The sequence below is a fragment of the Mytilus trossulus genome, chromosome 6 (genome assembly GCF_036588685.1).
Source record: "Mytilus trossulus isolate FHL-02 chromosome 6, PNRI_Mtr1.1.1.hap1, whole genome shotgun sequence".
Classification (NCBI taxonomy): domain Eukaryota; kingdom Metazoa; phylum Mollusca; class Bivalvia; order Mytilida; family Mytilidae; genus Mytilus; species Mytilus trossulus.
Window position 1 is genome coordinate 56,869,913 of NC_086378.1, and position 20,654 is coordinate 56,890,566.

The window sequence follows — 20,654 nt, forward strand, 5'->3', positions numbered from 1 at the left end:
AGTCAAAGTACGGTCTTCAATATAAAGCCTTGGCTCACACCGAACAGCAAGCTATAAGTTCATTTCCAGTATCCACTTATCCGAAATAACCTGTTATTTTGTTACAGCCCAAATGTAGTTGTTTATCCATTTGTATACCTAATTTATTGACCCGAAATGTGTTGTTGTGGTAAAAGATCACTACATTTATTTTTTCTGTGGGCAAGTTAAATTGATAGCGCTATTTCCATTGTCCTATTAGTCATATATATCTTCAAGTAAGACTTGGTTGCACCAAAATTTTCCTCTCGTTTTAATACTTATATTTACATCATTGAAAAGGAACAGGTCCATGTATCATCTGCCAAAGTCTTAAGGAGATTCACCGTGTCAATTTATGTGTAGAGTATATTCAATATGAAGATTTTTGGGGATACCCTACAAAACGGTCGAAAACACTAGTAGGTAAAAATCATTGAGTGTTTCTGCATATGTTGTTATTAGAAATACCACTGACTCTTAAACTGCATAGAAGAAACATATTTTAAAGAAAATCTGAAACATCATGAAAATAAAAATAGTCAGAATAAAATAAACCGGTTTTTGATAATTGATACGGCGAAAAGTCTGGCCAGCACAGATAGCACCTTTTTTTTTTTAAATTTAGCCATAAAAAAATTTTGTCGTTTAATTCCTGCTATTTTTCTTTAACCATGCATTTATTGGTTATTAATCTTTAAAATCACAAAATTTTATCAAATTTGACCGTTTGAAATTTTCAAAACTTTTCAAGAAGTTACCTAAAAGGCACATGAAAAAGGTTGAATTTTGGGAGAAAATTAATTTTCCCCTTACAAAAACTCCTACAGACTGTCTTTGCATTCTTTTAATTTGTTATAGTCAAAGAAGTAATTTTATAAGGAAAAACAGTAATATTCAGTATGGGACGAGTATCCTTGGGACGCGTTGACATAATTTTTGATTACAACTATTTATTGGTTTCGCTCCCCAGACTAAAAAAATGCCCTTGTCATCAACAGCAGACGCTATCAGAATTCATCGTTTTTGACAGTCTGTCACTATCTAAGTACTATCTTAGTGTTAATGTAGATGATCTACTAGCATATGCTTGTACTAGGATTGATGTTCAGATCATATCTTCTAGAATAGTGCCTTTTTATATTGGAAAAAACTTAAACACAAACAGTAAGTACAAAACTGTATCAATGACTTAGCAATAAAGTCATATTACTTTATTATTTATTTCATATGGTCAAATCAAATATCCCAAAACTTCTAAGACTTTTTTTTAAATGATGCTACAAGGTCCCTAAGTCAATAGAGTTGCTCCAGAACTCATAAGACTCAGTTCATTGGTGTTTTTTTTAAAGGGTTCATGTATGAATGGTAATTATTTACCTTTTCATTCATATCATTCAAAGGAGATGTTCTTTAGTTAATGTTTGGTGGTGTACATGTACATCGTACTGGATCTGTCTGCAACATCCTCACAGCCAAATGTAAACAACATAAATGCTTGATCACTGTTTAATTTACTGCTATGTTAAAACGCACAAATGACTTTCAATACATGTGTAAGAGTTGTCTCTCATATACCAGGTCTACCCCCTTAAATTCTAATTTGTCAAAATGGGATTTAGACATATACATGATATATATATGATCACCGACTTACAGGGCAATGACTAAACACTTATTTGAATCCAAATTCGAAAAAAATTCCAGTGATTGAACTGAAAGCTTGATTTCAACTGAATTAGGGAATACAGCAACTGGAAAACCACATTCATTGATTTATCCAATCAATGAAATGATAAGTTTTATGTCGTTGGTCATAAAAGATAGTTAATTATTCGGCGTCTAGTAAGGAATACTCGGAATATCGGCATTTTCTTTCGTTTCAGCCATTGAGTAGTGTGTCTGTGTAAATATGTGTTTCTTAATAAGTTTTAACTTACAATAAATCGGTATTTAATTAGTTTAAATACATTTGACAGATTATGTCCCTTTAATAATTTATCAGCTCTTATGACACGTAGATAGTACCATGTTTAATGTTGTTTTACCTGTTGAGTTTGTTGATCCGCAATCATAGCAATATACACACTTAATAGAATCACCAAGGGTGTAAACATTTGACAAGGGATTTTGTCCTAAAAATAGAAATACACGAATTTAAGTGACATTTTATCATAACATAAATAGTTATTTGAATTTTTTTTCCAAAACTATTTTTAAAACCATATTTTGATCACATAGTTATTTTTAAGTTACTGTCCTAAAAATAACATTCATTATTTACCATGTTTACTACAATTTATAATTAAGTATACACTATAGTATGTGCATAAGTAATTTGTCAACCAATTTGATTATCATATGAGTTGTACTTTCCTTTAAAATAAAGTATTATCATTAAATAATTACATAAGATGTAAGTTTCATTATAATATGTTATTCTGATTGGCTAACATGTTATTCCGTAAACAATTGCATCAGACAATAACATTTATCATGCATGATGACACGAGGTCCCACAAAAAAGTGCACAGGTGAATTAAATAAAACTGATAAAAATCGTGTTTTCATGATTTTAGCTAATAAAATGTAATTATAAGTATTGAATACTTCTTTTTGAAACTTTATAGGGTTGTAAAAGCGTTGACCGTGCGTACATTTTTAGAATGAAGCGTTCCGCGCTTCATACAAAATGTACTTCGGTCAACGCTTTTACCACCCAATAAATTTTCAAAAAGAAGCATTCAATTCTTAAGTAACAAAACAAGATTTAAATTAAATGAACAATTGTATGTGAATGCACATATTTAGAATTTATATATGAACTGCGAGTTCTTTAGGAACCTCAAATCCGTCATACGTATTTCATGTCAATTTAAGTAATTTGTACTATATGGGAGCGGTGTAAAGTTTACAATGTGTTACATCAAGTAAAAAACTTCTTTTTATCCCAAAATGTAGAAAAAAAGGTATGAGCAGACCTTCTAGTTTTGGCATGTTCTTAAATTATGTGTTTCATGGGCTATATGTGACGCATGCACTACTGCAATTTGGTGGATGACGTGTTGCTGTGAAACATGACTGTTTCATATTCCTATTATATTTGTACAATAAGAATATATGGTGAACAAACGTGCATAAATGGAAATATATTGCATACACATATTCCTAAATGAGTATGAATATCGGCGAAAAGCTATGAAAAGGCTGCTATTTGAGCAGACAAGATATCCGTGACTGTCAAAAAATTAGTTGGTATAAATCTTATAAAACTTGAAGTATAATAATAATAGAAAATAAAATTCACTATTATAAGTGTAACTCTACTGTATGCATAATGTGTATTTTGATAGAAAAAGACTACGTTTATTTATAGTTTAATTTGATTGGGAAACACGACCCAACGCAGAAGAGTAAAAAATTAAAACAAAAATATATTATGTGTTTTAACTTCAAATGACTTCTGTCAAACACTTACAGATAAGAAAGTATTTGTTGCAACATGTGTCAAAGATCTAGGTTCAACATGTCTCTCCATTGATTGACTTCTACAATTATAAGCAGCACTTTTCAAATTAAGGAAAATTAAAGTAAAACAATCACTTTAATATCCATTGAAGGTGGTACTAAACACTTCGACTAATATTATTTTTTTCTGTTTAGTTATCATAAAATTTTAACAAAATGTTTACTTAAACCCTTTCCAAATTCTTTTTTTTTCTTCTAAAATTATGTTTGAGTATGTTATATCCAGATCGAGTATCGCTGTAAATAATGGCACTGTTTGAAATAATTTGAGCATCACTATCGTCAGCATAATCCAGACGTACTGCAAACCGTCCTGAATTATTATAAGCAATTTCATTCAGTTGAGCAAATCCATGTTTTTCATGTTTTTTTTTGTGTTTTTTAAAGCAGTTGGCTTCGAATATTCATCACGTTACGACATGTAAAATTAGTATTCTAATCTTTAGATTTACTGCTAGTAGATGTTTTTATTTTTAACCTCATATTTCAAAGACAAAGTGCCTATCCACATCTAACAGACTTATCCCGCTCGAAATTAATGTTTAAAGAATAAAAAGGTATGATTAAATGCAGCTATGTTTGCCTGAATTTAAATTAAAGGATAATGTTTGCGAAAGTGAAGAATCATACTCCCGTGATATATACTATTTACCCTTCGCATATCTCTTGTGGAATGTGTTTTGTTGCTGATCTTGCAAACGTTTCAGGATTCTGAATACACTGTTGTAGCAGTGGTACAAATAATAGTTTTGACTCCATCCTATCACATGCTATAACTGTGTCCATAAATCCGCTTAAAAACAAGCCGAATCTTTCCATCAATTCCTTCCGGACATCTTCCTGGCTCGACATTTGTATTGCATCCCAATAATATTGGAAATTAAGACAAAAATCCTTGTCTTTTCTTAGTTCTGTTTTGTCAAATATGAAGTCATCTGCCGTCTCATTGCCTACGCTCGTTCTTCTATAAATAATTTCAGTGGAACGACCACTTAAATTATTCGCTATTGATTCAAGTTCTCGAAGCATGTCGGGAAATTCTGAATTTATTTTCTGTAACTCTTCGTTTAGATCCTCGATTACACTATCTAGTGTTTCAATATTATGACCTAATGACAAATGGGTTTTAAGCAAATGTTCATTGCAGAACAAAAGTTTGCAATCATTACAATATAGGTACAGACTATTTGATGATGCATGAAAACACCTGAAATCATTTTGTAATGAAAGCACTCTATGTCCTAACCAGCAATAGATTTTAGAATGCACGTCCGAACAACATTTCCCCAAAAATCGTTTACAGTCAAGACAAAATTTAACAACTGGATCTCGTATTGTGCACAGCTGGCATCCAACTAATGATGTTGAAAAAGCTGCACATGGAGTTAAACGTGTAGTGTCAACTTTCTGTGTATCCGAACACGGACCTGCAATGAGTATCAAATAGCTCAATATAAAGTAAATAGGAGTTCCGCTTTTATTGGAAGCAAGAGACGACTATATTAGACGGACATTACATGTGAAAAAGGACGAAGTCTGAAAGGAAGCCATGTAAAACAATCTCACTTAATTTTTCATAATCAGATTGAATATGTGTGTTATCATTTTGTTGATCAAATATCATATGCAATGATATAGAAAATAATGAAATAATACCATAAACCATTGTCGTTGTTAGTGGTTTTTTTTTACAATTTTGTTCATTTAAATGTTTTGGAGTTAAGTGTAGCTTTGCTGTTTTTATGTAACTTTACAATCAAGCACCAGTCTATCAAGTTATAATCTTTCTATATAAAATCAAATAAAAAAGAGACTAAGATGCGTTTTTAAGTCTTTATTTACAAAAATACACTTAATGAACTGAATTGTATGTTCATTTATAATATAGATAATGTCAAAAAGAACACATCGTTCTCCTCTTTTAGTGTAATAAAGATTCTTGTGACGCTTTTCTACGATATCATAACGTTGAATCTATTGATTCCGTCTGGACTGTGAGGACGAATGTTTGGTTAAGAGAAATAATTTTGCATGCAATCTTAATTGACTGCTTGACATATGGACAAGACACGCACGTTTTGTGTACTATTTAATGGCATCTCATCATTATAATCCTAATCAAAATATCGAAATTTTAATCTGCAATTCTTACCAGGAAGACAAGATCTTTTACCCCACAATACCGTAAAAGTAAAATAAAAAAAATACTGAACTCTGAGGAAAATTCAAACATGAAAGTAATCGAATGTCAAAACCAAAAGCTCAAACACATCAAACGAATTGATATTAACTGTCATATTCCTGACTTGGTACAGTCAAATTCTCATTTATCCTGCAATTGGGTGTTCAACTATACAGATACAGCCCTACATATATCGTTATGCTGCCGGACTGAGTATTGTATGAACCTACGTGACCTCAAAATGTGTATTGCAGTCGCATTTCAATGACGGATTAATTGCGAATTAACGATTACTTTAATATCTTATGTGGGTTTTCAAATATTTCTTTAGAGCAATTAGAATCACACCATTAATCTGATAACATACACACATGAACAGCAGTCTTTTCTACGATGACACTTATCGATTTTAAAACTTTAATGTGTATGATTGTGTAACAAAAATAACACTGTCAATTTCAGAATGCATGTTCAATGAATATCGAGTCTGAAGCGTAGGGTGACTCGTACACTCCTGTTTCAAATTGAACAATGTTTCGTTATTTGTTTTTACTGTTGACATTATTTGTTATGTTAAAAAAGATAATTGTTCACCTTGCGCGATGTATTATTGTTGACCATTCGAGTCTTTTTATTTTGCGAATCCGTCTTCAGAATGTGTGATTACTGTATCGTATTACTACACGGGCCTCAAGGGATTTCAAATTGAAATTAAATGCAAAACATGTGTTCTTGTGTCTTTAAAAACACACATTATACACAGAATTAATTGCAAGATAAAGAAAATAACTGTTTGGTGTCTTTAAATATCAGCTATATTTGCACTCGGCTCGAAACAGGTGTAATAGCTAGCTAAAAGTTTGCATACACCTTGTTTCCTAGCCTCTGACATAAACAGCTGATATTTAAAGACACTAAACAGTTATTGTCTATGTATCTTTCCAGCAAAAATAATAAGTTTCTTTATGATTTACAATTATACAGTTATGTCTTTGAACATTGGTAGATATTCAGATTTACACGAACCAGCCACATTATATAACAACATATGCATTATTAACTGGAAAATGTTAACTCTAAGGAAACGTCGACATGTGACGTCCACAAAAAAATAATCTTTTGAAGATATGTTACAAGCATTCATTTCTAATCAAAACGAATAGTAAGCATAAACTAATACCAAATTGTTCTAAAGAGATAAATTAAAACATCTGATATTCTAATTATTGAGGATGTCAATTCAAGTATGGATGCAATTTTGGTACGCCTTATTTGAGAAACATTTTTGCGCCTGTCCCAAGTCAGGAGCCTCTAGCCTTTGTTAGTTTTGTATTATTTTAATTTTAGTTTCTTGTGTACAATATGGAAATTAGTATGGCGTTCATTATCACTGGACTAGTATATATTTGTTTAGGGGCCAGCTGAAGGACGCCTCCGGGTGCGGGAATTTCTCGCTACATTGAAGACCTGTTGGTGACCTTCTGCTGTTGTTTTTTTTATTTGGTCGGGTTGATGTCTCTTTGACACATTCCTCATTTCCATTTTAAATTTTACTACTTAAACGACACAGGTCTTTATGTGCCTCTAGTTTGATATACCTTGGAATTTCATAGTTTTGTTATAACTGTGTTTGTTCTTTTTATCGAAACAGTCTTAGTTTCTTGCTTGTTGCTTGTTGTATTTTGTTTGTGAAGATAGGAGAAGAGTAAAATCACAAAAATGATAAAAATAAAAAAACGGTGAGTCCCTAATCAAATAGTAAAGTCATAAGTTCAAACTCATAAAATGAACGGTCTACAAGTGACATATTACTGACTTTTTCGTATGAAATAAATGGTGAATTAATTACAATTATGCACTTGAATCAAAAATTGAAACAACTTTATCTATTTATAAATATTGATCAAATTATGTTTATTTCTCTGAGAAAAAAACTGAAACGATAACATCAAGGATTTTTCTCTTTTTTGTTTTGTCAATTAACTAAATTGAACACATTCATGAAATATTCAATGCATACTTACCACAAAAATCGACGGTCATATCTGGATGAAAAAACGTCTCATGCAGATTTTTATTTTTAGAAACCTGTCAAATGTGAAGAATTTCGATAAATAAAAGTAATTTTTAGAAACTAACAAACACGGTTGGTATTTAAAGATTGTCAAATTTTGATTTTAAAAATAGATAATCTTAAAGACTTTCAAATTGAAATTCAAAAAGTTCTAAAAATAAACCTTTCCTCTCTGTGTTTATTATTAGGCAAGGAATTTGTAAATGGGGAAGACGCCATAAAAGACAGAAATGTCGCCACATAAGAGAAAATGTGAGTACAAGTAGTTTTACGTATATAAATCCATTTTTCAAACAGTGACACGATAAGCAAATACAAATAAAAGAAATGATTTTGTTATAACTCAGTTCATACTTTATATATTTGATTTTTGGTGTATAAATTGTCATGAACGAGGTTTCGTCATATATGGGTTACGTTACTGTAGAAAATAGCTTAAACTTATATTCGGTTTCAAATATCATATACTGAGTGCCAATGAAAACGCAACACTTGGTTTTTTAAAAATAAAATTTATATTAGAAATGATAATCTTTCAAAATAAATTGTTTTTGAAAATTAACAATCCTAACAATAGATCGATATCAAACAAAAATGTTTCATTGTCATCTTTTAGACGCTATAGGTAAACGAAACATTCAATGTCGAATCATCAACTTACAGTGACCTAACAAAACATGTTACAACACCGTTGTGCAGCGCAATCTCGACAGCGCCGTGGAATTAATCATCCCGGACGTTTAATGTGATCTCGAGGAATGTTGTTCGATTTGTCCCGCATATCAAACTCAATCTGACTTTATGATATTGGTGGTGGTTTTCATCGTCTAAACCATGTCCAACCTGATGCGAAATTTGCTCGGTCGGACCAAAATTGGGCGAAACACATGACTTTTAGCCAAGATGGGTGCCAAATGTCTATGTAACCGCCACCGACGGTTTTTGGTACACAATGAATGATTTTTGGTCTACAAAATTCGATATTTACGTCTTACGGCCGTTTAGATGTCACTAAGGGAAGACTTTGGTGCTCTTTAACAATTTCTGCGCAAATGGTGCTTTACTGAAATTGCTCCAAAGGATCTACTGTGACCCCCATTGAACTCTCATGACCTTTGTACACCCATCAGAGTCAATATCGAATATGTTTAAGACCAAATGTATCGGTCTGGCTGAGTGTTTCTTGCTTTTTTGTACCCGGGATGACGCTTATCATTAAATGATCCATTTTGGTTGAAATTGTGGATGATTTGGGTTATTGTAGAGGCTACAACTTCAGTCTTTTCGTAATTGTATGCATTGAAAGGCTTCATTGGATCATGCCCAAAACTGCATGTCGCTGGTTGTCAGACAGTCCTGGGATTTACTCAGATGTTTACTGCAGTTTCCTTAAAATAATTGCGGGAAAATTCATGACATTAGCCAAGCTTTAAATGACAAAATCGTGAAAATGGTGCGTATGTTGAAAAGCGGTGAACTCGGTTTATGTCCGTTCAAAATAATCCTTACTTCGCATTTGTTCCAAAAATCACTCAACCGTAAAGTTGTCGTCAATTGTCTTAAAAGTCATTTTAAACCAACCTTACAAAGTTCTCATATAAATAAAATAAAAATTATAAGATTTTTTTGAAAAACAAAAGTGTTGCGTTTTCATTGGCACTCAGTATATTTCTTTGGAGAAACAAGCATGAACGAAGTCAGGAATACGACAGTTGTTTGTACGTGGTTTTGTTGGTAGATAACGTTTAATTTTTTCCGATTTTTATGGACTTTCCCTTTTTGTCAGACTAGTCGTCAGTTTTATTTTTAATTGGCAGGAACAATTTGATATATCCATTATGTCTATTTATTTGCAGAAAATATGATTTGCACATTACAAACATTATAAGGTTTAAGTTAATCCCAGGCTTAACATACTAATGTCTTTGATTAAATGTTAAATGTGTTGTGATACATGAATTGAAGAACATTCATTTCCAGATTATTATGTTAACCATTCATATTTCATGTTATTGACGGCCTTGATTTTTATCAAATAGGTGACGTTTTAGGTTTCATAGGAACCACATTGCTACTATTGACCATCGTTACTTGTTCCAGTATTGGTACAGCGATGCCGACGTTTGGCCAAAAGCAGACATCAAGTTAGTGATTCCAGATAAACTATATATTGCACCTATAACTAATTTCCGAAAAAGCTACGCGTTTTCATATTTTACAGAGGCACAGCGTTTTTACATCGTTGAGTAATGACCATACTTGTCATTGTGTTATTGTGCTATTGTAAAAGCTTTGTGATTTCGCTTTTTTTTTTTTGCTTATGTCGTTTATCTATATTTAAGGTTTTTTTGTTGGCATATTTGTTTGTTTCGATGGTCATTGAGATCTGTTGTATCCCTAGTTTTGACATTTCCCTGTTATGTCTGTTTGTTTTATCCATATAATATAATTCAATTCGACTGTTATGTGAGAGGTTTAGTTAGCTATAAAGCCAGGTTCAATCCTCCATTGTCTACATAAGAAAATACCTTTAACAAGTCAGGAATATGACTGTGTCTTTCATTCGTTTGATGTCTTGGGACTTTCGATTTTGCCATTTGGTTTAGAAATTTCCGTTTTGAATTTATCTCGGAGTTCAGAATTTTTGTTATCTTACTTAGGAAAACATATTGGAAATAGTGTTTGTATATAACCACCTTTTAAAAGAAACTTCAAGTGATTTCAAAGGTTCGTTTTAGTTTTATTTAGCTCACTTGACCCAAAGGGCCGATCGACCTATTCTAATTAAAGTAATGTGTCCGTCCTAGTCAATCATCGTCGTCGCTCGTTAACTTTTACAAAATTACTCTGTTCTGAAATTACTTGGCCACTATTTCATTAAGGTATCTTGTATATATATTTTTTAATCAACTCCGGTAACAAATCAAAATGATCAATAGGACCACAAATAAAATGGAACAAAAGGCTGTGTTGTCTGGTATGTTGCAAACCTCTATAAGGAGAGAAGTTCTAACAGGAGCAAACATGTTAAGTCCGGTATAGTACTATCTATCTACTGTCCATTCCTGTGAAATTTTTCAAAAGAACTCCGCTGGTAGTTGTGACTTTTTGTTGCATTTGTCTATTTAATTGCAGTAGAATCCAACGATATCTAAAGGACATTTGAACTCATAAGTTGAAAATAAACTGACAAGGCCATGGGTTAAAAAGAGAAACGACAAAGAGTAGTTCACTAAAAACAACATATAAAACTAAAGATCTGCAAAAAGATCAGCATAAGATTTGTCATATGTCTTTTCATAAGATATCTAGGTTTTAAAATTAAGATTTCTTTTTGCAAGAACCAGCAATAAAATTTAGCAAATTCGATTTCAAATATTTTTGGTCTTTACATTATATATTTATAACATGTTTGACGGCATTACAAAAGAAAAATAACCAATACCAACAAGATTAATTATATTCATTATAAAAGTTAATATTTTAAAAGTCCGTTGTCCTCAATTTACCAGCCCAGTAGTCTGAATATTGGCTTTTGGCTTTCTAACTATTTTGATCTGAGCGTAACTGACGAGTCACATGTAGACGAAACGCGCATCTAGCGTATTAAATTATAATCCTGATACCTTTAATAATTATAAACTGCTTTAAAAAAGATCTTAGCTTATTCATCTGAATGTGTAATCTTTGGTTGATCATATATGTAATTTCATATTTTATCATTTAAATCTGCAAAGTGTATATTCCCATTCAACTTAAACTAAACTTTTCTGTTGGCCACAGACCACAATTAAAGTACTTTATTGGTTCTTTATAACGTTTTCTTTTATTAAAAAAATGAACCGAATCTTTTTGTCAAATATTTTGTGTGTGTTAAGTTCAGTACATGTCCAAAAATATATCCAACATTCAGAAAGATAACAATCTTCGGCGCATAGTTCATATCCGTTCCATACATGCTTTGCAATACTGCACTTAATATTGAGTTAGTGTTACAAAGTATTGAACGGAAAGGATATGTGATCTCTGCGCCGGAGATTGGAAAGATTACTCTCCAGTTTCTTACAATTTAGCAAAAACACATCCATACCCTGTGGACAGGTCAAGAGCTGTTCCAAAAACTACAAATAGAGCCTAGTCAATCTAGCTCTAAAATCACTCAACCTCCAACTAATTGCAACACAAGCTTTTTTTAGTGAAAAATATAATATAGACTTGTACTAACAACATACTAAAAATTTACATTGATATGATTTGCGGAAAAGGTTATTTTGGGTGAAATAGGTGTTTTTAGAGAAAAAATGCTGAAAACTGGAAAAGAAGAAAAAATATTATTTATTGTTGCATTTTTAGACCTTAAGTTTGAGGAAGACAGAAAACATTATCTTAATCGACTCTAAACTAGTCCATTAGCTATTATTACCCATATTGAAGTAATTTTGAGGTGAAATGAGTGATTTTTAGTGAAAAAACGTCGAAAACTGGAAACGAAGAAAATCTCCGTTGTTAATGGTTAATATTTTTGAATTTGATCTATATAGAAAAAAGACCACACTATTTTATGCTTTTTTTGTGAAGTCCTTTAGTTATCAGTATTAATATTTGGGTAATTTAGTTGAATATATGTTTTGAGACAGAAAACCCAATAACTGGAATTGAAAAAAAATCTTGGTTATTGGTGGTTAAAACTTTCGAATTGAGATATAAATAGTAAATACTTTCTGATGTTTATCATAAGAAGTCCTGTAGAAATTAGTATTGAAAAAAATGTAATTCTTGTGTAAAATATGATGTGTACAGTAAATCTGTGAAAATCAAAAAATAAAAAGCTCGGTTATTCATGGTTATTCATGGTCAAAACTTTTCACATAGGATCTTTATAGACAGACTTTATTATCTTATGATTATTTGCATATGTATTCCTCTTTGACCAATTTGTTGTGTGAAATATTTTGTTTACAAACTAATTACAAAATAAGAATGTGTCCATAGTACATGGATGCTCCACCGCACTATCATTTTTCTATGCCCCGTGAAATCGGGGTCAAAACTGTAATTTGGCAAAATTAGAAGGATAATATCACAGGGAGTATGTGCACTAAGTTTCAAGTTGATTGGACTTCAACTTTATCAAAAACTACCTACCTTGACAAAAACTTTGATAGAAGCAGGGCAGACGGACGAACGAATGAACGGACGCTCAGACTGCAAAAACATAGTACCCCTCAGTGAGAGGCATAACAAATGAAAATTTTAAAATCTTGGTTACTACCAGCTTGATTTTTAAAAACGTTAAGTTGAGAATGGAAACAGGAAATGTGTCAAAGAGAAAACAAGTCCCCTGTTATCGGTCTTCAACATAGCAAATAAAACCGGCGCACAAGGTGACCCCCTTAATAATGGTGTACATTAGTTCAGTGAAATGGTAACCACTCTTGAAACTCCAATACATACACATGAATCAAAATTATCAACAACAAAAACCACAAATGCAAGACAAACTAAGGCTAGGGTTCCTGACTTGGGATACGTGTAATAATGTGGCTGGGAGAAAACATGTTGTTTGAGAACTCAACCCCCCATAGTTTCTCTAGACAATGTAGAATATATAAACACACAGTAAAACTAAGTTTTAAAGAAGTGCATTTTGTGGAAGTTTGAAATTGTTATCTAATGTAACTGTTAAGTACTTATAGTAATTAAATATGTACTATACTAAATCAAAAATTAGATTGTGTTAAATAATAACTGTGAATAAGTTTGGTTACTGCCTTTGATTTTGTGATGTTAATTGCTGGAAGAGATATTTTTCTAGTGTCATTGCATTATCATTGATTGTAGTCCTTTTTTGTGTGTTTTTTCTTATAGCTACTTTTTCAACATTTGAATTGCATAAAGTCACAGTTAGACACATACCAATTTTACTTGGCAAGCTCTATCAATATCAAGGTTTAATTTCAGATATGCAAGCCTTTTTAATTTTTGGAACCTACATTAGTTCACTGAATTAACATGAAATGTAGAAATTGTTTAAGGCAATTTCAAGAGAAGCTTTGTCAATATGGTTATAATTTTACATCAAGCGCTTAAATTTAAATAGCAATTGTACCAAAGTTGTCAAATTTTAGATGTTGAAAATGAGATAAGCCGACTGTTGAATAAATTCAATTTGATGGGATAATTTCCTGGAGTGTTAATAGTAACAGCGCATTGGCGGATCCAGGGGGATTCCTACCCCGGAACCCCCTTTATTTTGGACGATCATTGCATTTGAGTGGGGACATATAGTTGGACCCCCCCTTTTGTCGTGGGTTGGAAACCCCCTCTTTTTAAAATGGCTGGATCAGCCCCCGCAGCGTCAAAATACACCTAATGCCTACAGAATATAAATGTTTAGCTTTTAAGGTCCCCAATCTTTGTCAGTGATCTCTTGGTAGTATGTTTGAAACCATGATTTATTGTAAAATCTCCCCATTCTAAAAACATAGTAAGATGTTGTATGATTGGCAATGACAAAATGTCCACAAGAGATAACAATGATGAGGGTGTGGATGTTAACAACTAAAATAGTTCATCGTTAAAATATAAAACTGTTTATGTTTATGACAGACAGCAAACAATAAACACCATGTACTCAAGCGCCACTTACTTGTGATTATCATATTCATAGAGTGCATGGTTAACCATGTTTGCAAGCATGCAATCAGCCCTCCCATAATAAGGAACAGTTGTGAATTAGCAAACAACATAAGTGCAAATTGTAAAACTCAGTTGGAAAGGGCTCAACTCAAAAAGGTCAGCACAGAGTATATACTTAACCAATTAACAAAATGACACTGAGTTCCAATAGCTTGTTCAAAGCTAATTACAGTTGATGAATAAATATTCTTAGCACCGACTAAAATATAAATATGTATACATTCGATTGGAAACCAGTGAAAAGTGGGTTTAGTGTTATTATTATATATTATATTGGTGTTTTGGGAGGCGACTTTCCTGGTATGGAACTTGCGCTCTTGTGGGTTAATTAGAGTTTCAACCAAAGCTCTATGTAATGGTGTGTAAGTACTAAGATCGTCGCTCATTACATGAGTAGTTTATTATTTGCTTCAGGAGCCTGGAATTTCATTCCGAGTAACATACAACCATTTAACACTCATCATTCTTTTTTTTTCAATTCTTAATCTTAACATGTTTGTTCAAGAAGAAAAAAGAAAAAAAATATTTCCTTTTAAAACATGTAGAAGATGTCGCAAAAATATAAATTAAAAACTTTAAATTTCAAAAAATTAGTCTTGCAAAAAAAATCATTTTTTAATGGCCAAACACATATGTTTCGAGAACACCTCTCCCAACTAAAATTAACTTAAACACAGGGGTAGATTTCTTTCAAAAACCTAGTAAGATTTGGACTATTTTGTTTAATCTAACTCAGAATAGTCTTCTATTATAGGTTACATACCATCACTATTGTGGAGAATTAGATCTTCGAATTGTAAAATAGCAGAACACAATCTCAGTCTATATCTTTATTTAAATATGCAAATTTTGATACAGGAAAGTGATTCACTTGTAATATTATTCTTTTGAATTGAGATAATTATGCATTGTATTTTATTACTTGAACTGTTTTAAAAAATAAAGAACATTTTTTGGATACAATTTTTTTTCTTCAATTTTGGCAAATAAGGGGAAGTAACTCATATTACCTTACTTTTACAACAAAATATTTTCGTGAATTAAACCACTTTCCGCAAAATATGTTTTTGTATAGTTTTAGTATGTTGTCAATAGAAGTAACAGACTTGTTTTTCAGAGAAAAACCTTGTGTTGCAATTAGTTGCAGGTTGTTCACTAAATTGACTAGACTAATATCTCATTTTTGCACCTGACCTGATAACTTTTTTTATACCAAAATCAGTTAAAATACATCAACAAAATTTATTTCACCTTCTCTTCTTTCCATTCCACCCCCAAAAACCCATAAGAAATGAATGAAGAAAATGAAAGAAAACAAATTAAGAAAAAGTACACTTAAATCAAAAGGAACTCAATTTGACAACGAAAAGCGGGTTCCTTAATTGGGTCTGTTGTTTCTGTCACTATCACAATATATAAAAAAAAAATTCATCTTCAAATTGCGTTATCTTTCTTCTCTTGTTATTTTAAGATGTCGTCCCTTTTCTATTAATAGATTAAAGTCACTTAGTATTCTAAAATTTGTTATCAGTTTTCGTAATCAAGTGTTGAGCAGTTTAGATATTTGTCCTCTGTATTAGTCAGTTTTTCATGTTCATAAACATGATAAAATTTAATTGTAATGAAAGATGTTCTAAAATTTAAGATATATCTAGAGTTTGAATATTTGCCAATGATAATTTGCACTCTTTGACATATGCAGCTGCTGTTTATGGAATGATCTGCATGAATTTTACTTTTCAACCTTCAACCGTCAAGAAATATCAAAATAAAACATAAAATCTATAATTAAAAGAATTTGCCACAGTAGAAAGAGCTTTTGCATATCAACTTAAGACTTTGTCATTCTATTGTGCTTTTGTATGATAAAACTATGTCTCTGATTTGCAGTTAAAACTGTTTAAAAGACCACTAGCATTATCAAAAAACTGTTAAAATACCATCAGTTGTATATCCCTCTGTAGAACATTTCATATAAATTGAACCTGTATTACATGGTTACCTGTCTAAAGATACTACTATTCTGCTTTCCCTTATTTATCAATTCACCGTTTTATATTGACCATCGGTCTTCTAAAAATAGAAATTCTTAGAAAAATAAGAAATGAAATAAATGCAAGAATTATACGTATAAGAAACGAGCACAACTATTGTGAAGAAATTAATTTTGAATCATACAGTAGAACATCAATGTACAAAATTCCCAAAGACTGTGTAGCATCTTTACTTCTAAGCTTTACAAGGACTTGACAACGTAATTTCTGGTAAAATTGGAGCAATTGACACATAGCTTAAACCGGTGACAAAACTTAAGACCATTGGTATGAATCCGGAAAGTGTGCAAATTTGAAAGACAATTTTTGTCTTGTTTTAACCCGTTATTTTTAAATAGTTATCACAGTTACAAGGATTATAATTTAGTACGCCAAACGCACGTTTCGTCTTCATGAGACTCATCAGTGACGCTTATATCAAAATATGTATAAGCCAAACAAGTACAAAGTTGAAGATCATTGAGGATACGAAATTCCAAAAAGTAACTTTTCAGGAAAACATGCATTGAATAAATTTAATAGTTGTACAGATCACTGCTCTACATATGTGTTAAGTAACCCTTAAACGGCTTGCGTTGCCTCTATGTGTGAACATCAGCATGAAGTTACTTGTGATAAGCCTTCTCGTTGACAATGTCCTTTACCTTATTACAAGCATTCTAAAATTCAAGTTAACGAATCAGTACAGTATGATAATTCGTTGATCTTAAGGTAACACGATACCGAATGGCATATCTCCCGATTTCCATTTTTTTTGGCACATGTGTTCTTTGAATCAAGTTACATCGGAATATGTAATAAAAAATGGGGGTCACCATTTTTGTTTTCTTGGTATTTTCATAAGAAAACGTCAATTTTGGCGTCAGATTTACTTAGGTATATAGGGGAAATGCCTATTTTTCGGCTTGCCTTTTTAGATTTTCCAATGGATGGCGATGTTCTTATATACGGAGAAAAACAAAAAACTAACATAATATCCAGGATTGCATTCTGAATCCATACACGTATAGAAACTTATATGTCACCATCCTTGTTTTTGAGATAAATGGCTTCAAAGTTGATTGATACCCTTAGAAGTTGGCCGAAAACGTGTGACGTTATTGAATACAGAATATAACGTTATTCCTACTCAGAGAAATGGAAAACAAAATATGTGCCGGAATCTAAATGGTGTTTATCTTATTTTCATTTCCACTGTCGGGTGTCGTAAATTTCCTAGTAATGCAATATGAAATATTTCGTCCCGCACATGGAAATTTCACTAAAATGAATTAACATTAATTTTGTCTAATTTTCACACCAACCGAGCATATTGTAATTCAGCGGTTGTTGTTTGTTTATGTGTTACATTGTATATATTTGTTTTTCGTTCATTGTTTAATATAGATAAGACCGTTAGTTTTCTCGTATAAATTGTTTTACATTGTCATTTCGGGGCCTGTTATAGCTGACTAATGTGACTATGCGGTATAGGCTTTTCTTTTTATTAAAGGCCGTATGGTGACCTATAGTTGTTAATTTCTGTGTCATTAAGGTCTCTTGTGGACTGTTGTCTCATTAGCAGTCATACCACATCTTTTTTGTTATATATACTTGAAACTTGATTGAACAGTTCAACGTGAATCTTATGATAATAGTTCATGAATAAATCACCGGAAAGATAAAAGATCTTTATTCTAAAATTTGATTAAAATCATGGAAAAATACCTTCAAATTTCTATAAAGTTCACGTGGAAATGACATGAAACAATTCACGTGTGATTTGAATAACTGAGTTTTTATCTCCATCCTTTAAGACAAAGATGGTATCATCGCTTCATCCATGCAGAAATAGAGCACCTTTTTCCATTTGCCCGAGCGGTGTTTTTGACGACCATTTTAACACGAATTAAAAGTTGTACAATTCCTGTTTTATTACGCATCATCCTAAGTTTCTATAGATTAGATTTCTACAATAATTTCATGGTAGACACGGCGTGCATCATGAATAAAGTGACAAAACTCAATCTGTTATGCATAAGAAAATATATAGATAAATCGTGCAGATGCTTAAATATTTAAGAAACAGAATATTTTAAAGTAAAGTAATACATTTTTAAAGGTAAACAATGAGCAGAAGAATTGCCGGAAAACGATAAAGCAATCTGTGTCAAATAAGTTAACTGTTACGAATTGCATCAAAACTCTCGGCACTCTGCATCTAGAAAAAGTTTCTGTTTAAAATGTCACATAGTTACCAAATTATTTTATTTTATTCAAAATCAACTTGTGATTGCAGAACCTGCTACATTGACTTGTACATATACATCATGTGTGAACGTTATCGATAACGTCAGGAACGATAACTCGTGGCGTAACGTCATTCGGTATCGTGTTACCTTAACAGGACAACAACAAATTATTGGAATAGAAAAGGCGCCTATTAAGAACTGTGCATCAAGATCCTGCTAGAAACGATATTTTTTAAGAATTTCTTATCAAATCAGAGGTTTCAGATTGTCCTAAGAGTATGTTTGAGTATTTCTACCTATCCAGACTATAGTCGGGTTGTTGTCTCTTTGACACATTCCCCATTTCCATTCTCAATTTTATAGTTGTTTTCCCCAGATCGTCACGAGATAACAATGAGTAAGATCGAATTTCCTAACTGTATACATTACCTAACTAGTTACCTGGATTTTAGTTGTTTATTTAAAATTGTTCTACCTTTATGTTGCATGTAAAGTACCCTATTAATTCGAATTACATACCTTCATTCCTTGGATTTTGTAAACTTTCCACTAACACGATCCATAACATCATACACCATGTGATATAACACCATACACGTCACATCTTTGCACCATTCACCTTACACATTACACCAAACACCATTCCCCGTGCTATCTACACCATTCGAAATTACCAATAATACAATTGTATTTCAAATGAAGCGTGCGACTACAAAATTATTTATTTATTTCAAAAAAACAAATTTTTATCTTTTAAAATAATTTTTTTTTCTCCATATTTTGCATAGTTTTTAACTTTGATAATGTTGTTACCCGTTCTTTCACACCTTCTCACGATCGAACGTTGCACACTCATATCATTCATTATACACAATTAAAACATTGTCCTTACACCATAGACAATATCAACAGATGCCTTCTACCATTGTACCATATGCCATACATCATTACACCATACACGTTTCTGGGAAGTTTGCGCCATCCAAGGGCTGTATAACCTGGAATCTATATTTTTGTTTTTCGAATTGTACGGATAATAAAATAATATTTAAATAATTACGAGACTGCGGCTATAACATTGCTTCTACATGTTTATTTTTAGATAGTCTCTGCAATAAGGGAAGCAATTGCCTGATTTATAGCCATATTATGGATATACCAAGTGATTCGACTGAAACGGACTACGCTACTTACAAATTTGAACTTGATAGAGAAAAGTATGATTATGATCATGACAAGTTGAATGGATGGAAATTCCTTCGAAATAATGAAGATATAGATGTGAAGTAAGATAATATTAAATGAAAAGAATGGACTTAGTTTGATTTTTGAATGGCATTTCTTTCAGTCAAAGCAAACAACTACAATTAAAAAAAAATCTCAACAAAAGGCAGTTGAAAAATACCAAAAGTCAAACTCACTAGTCGAAAAAAAAATTGCCAACGCCATTTCAATATAAAAAGGAAAGTCGAACAGACAAATAACGAAACACAAAACACAAGACAGAAAACTAACAAAACAAAAAAATGGGCTTGTTCCTAAGGGCCCCGGAATGGTAAGCGTGGTGCTGAAATAAGTACATACCCGAATATTAGTCTTATTCGGGAGGTCACAAGCGAGGAAAATATAACCAAATTGCAGTTATGACAATGGGAACACATCCATTGACACCTGTGAAACACATATTTCGTAATAAATGGTAAACCAACAAGCCCTGATACATCGTTTCAACTAAGAGACATGTACCCAGTATGCAGTCTGTGCTGGAATAGTTTTTCTTAGCAAGATAAAAGAGTCTTAGTTAATAAAGTATGTACCAAAACAGATCTTTAAATAATTTTAGTGCCCATATCTGATTTATGTCACCT

General features: G+C 31.9%; 1 long non-coding RNA gene across 1 annotated transcript; it reads left to right on the forward strand.

The window, feature by feature from the left end:
- Window positions 1–7,978: 7,978 nt before the first annotated feature.
- On the forward strand, window positions 7,979–19,991 carry LOC134720544 (uncharacterized). Its single transcript, XR_010107752.1, has 3 exons — window positions 7,979–8,054; window positions 9,842–9,946; window positions 19,889–19,991. It is a non-coding gene; the product is annotated as an uncharacterized LOC134720544 (long non-coding RNA).
- Window positions 19,992–20,654: the final 663 nt, after the last annotated feature.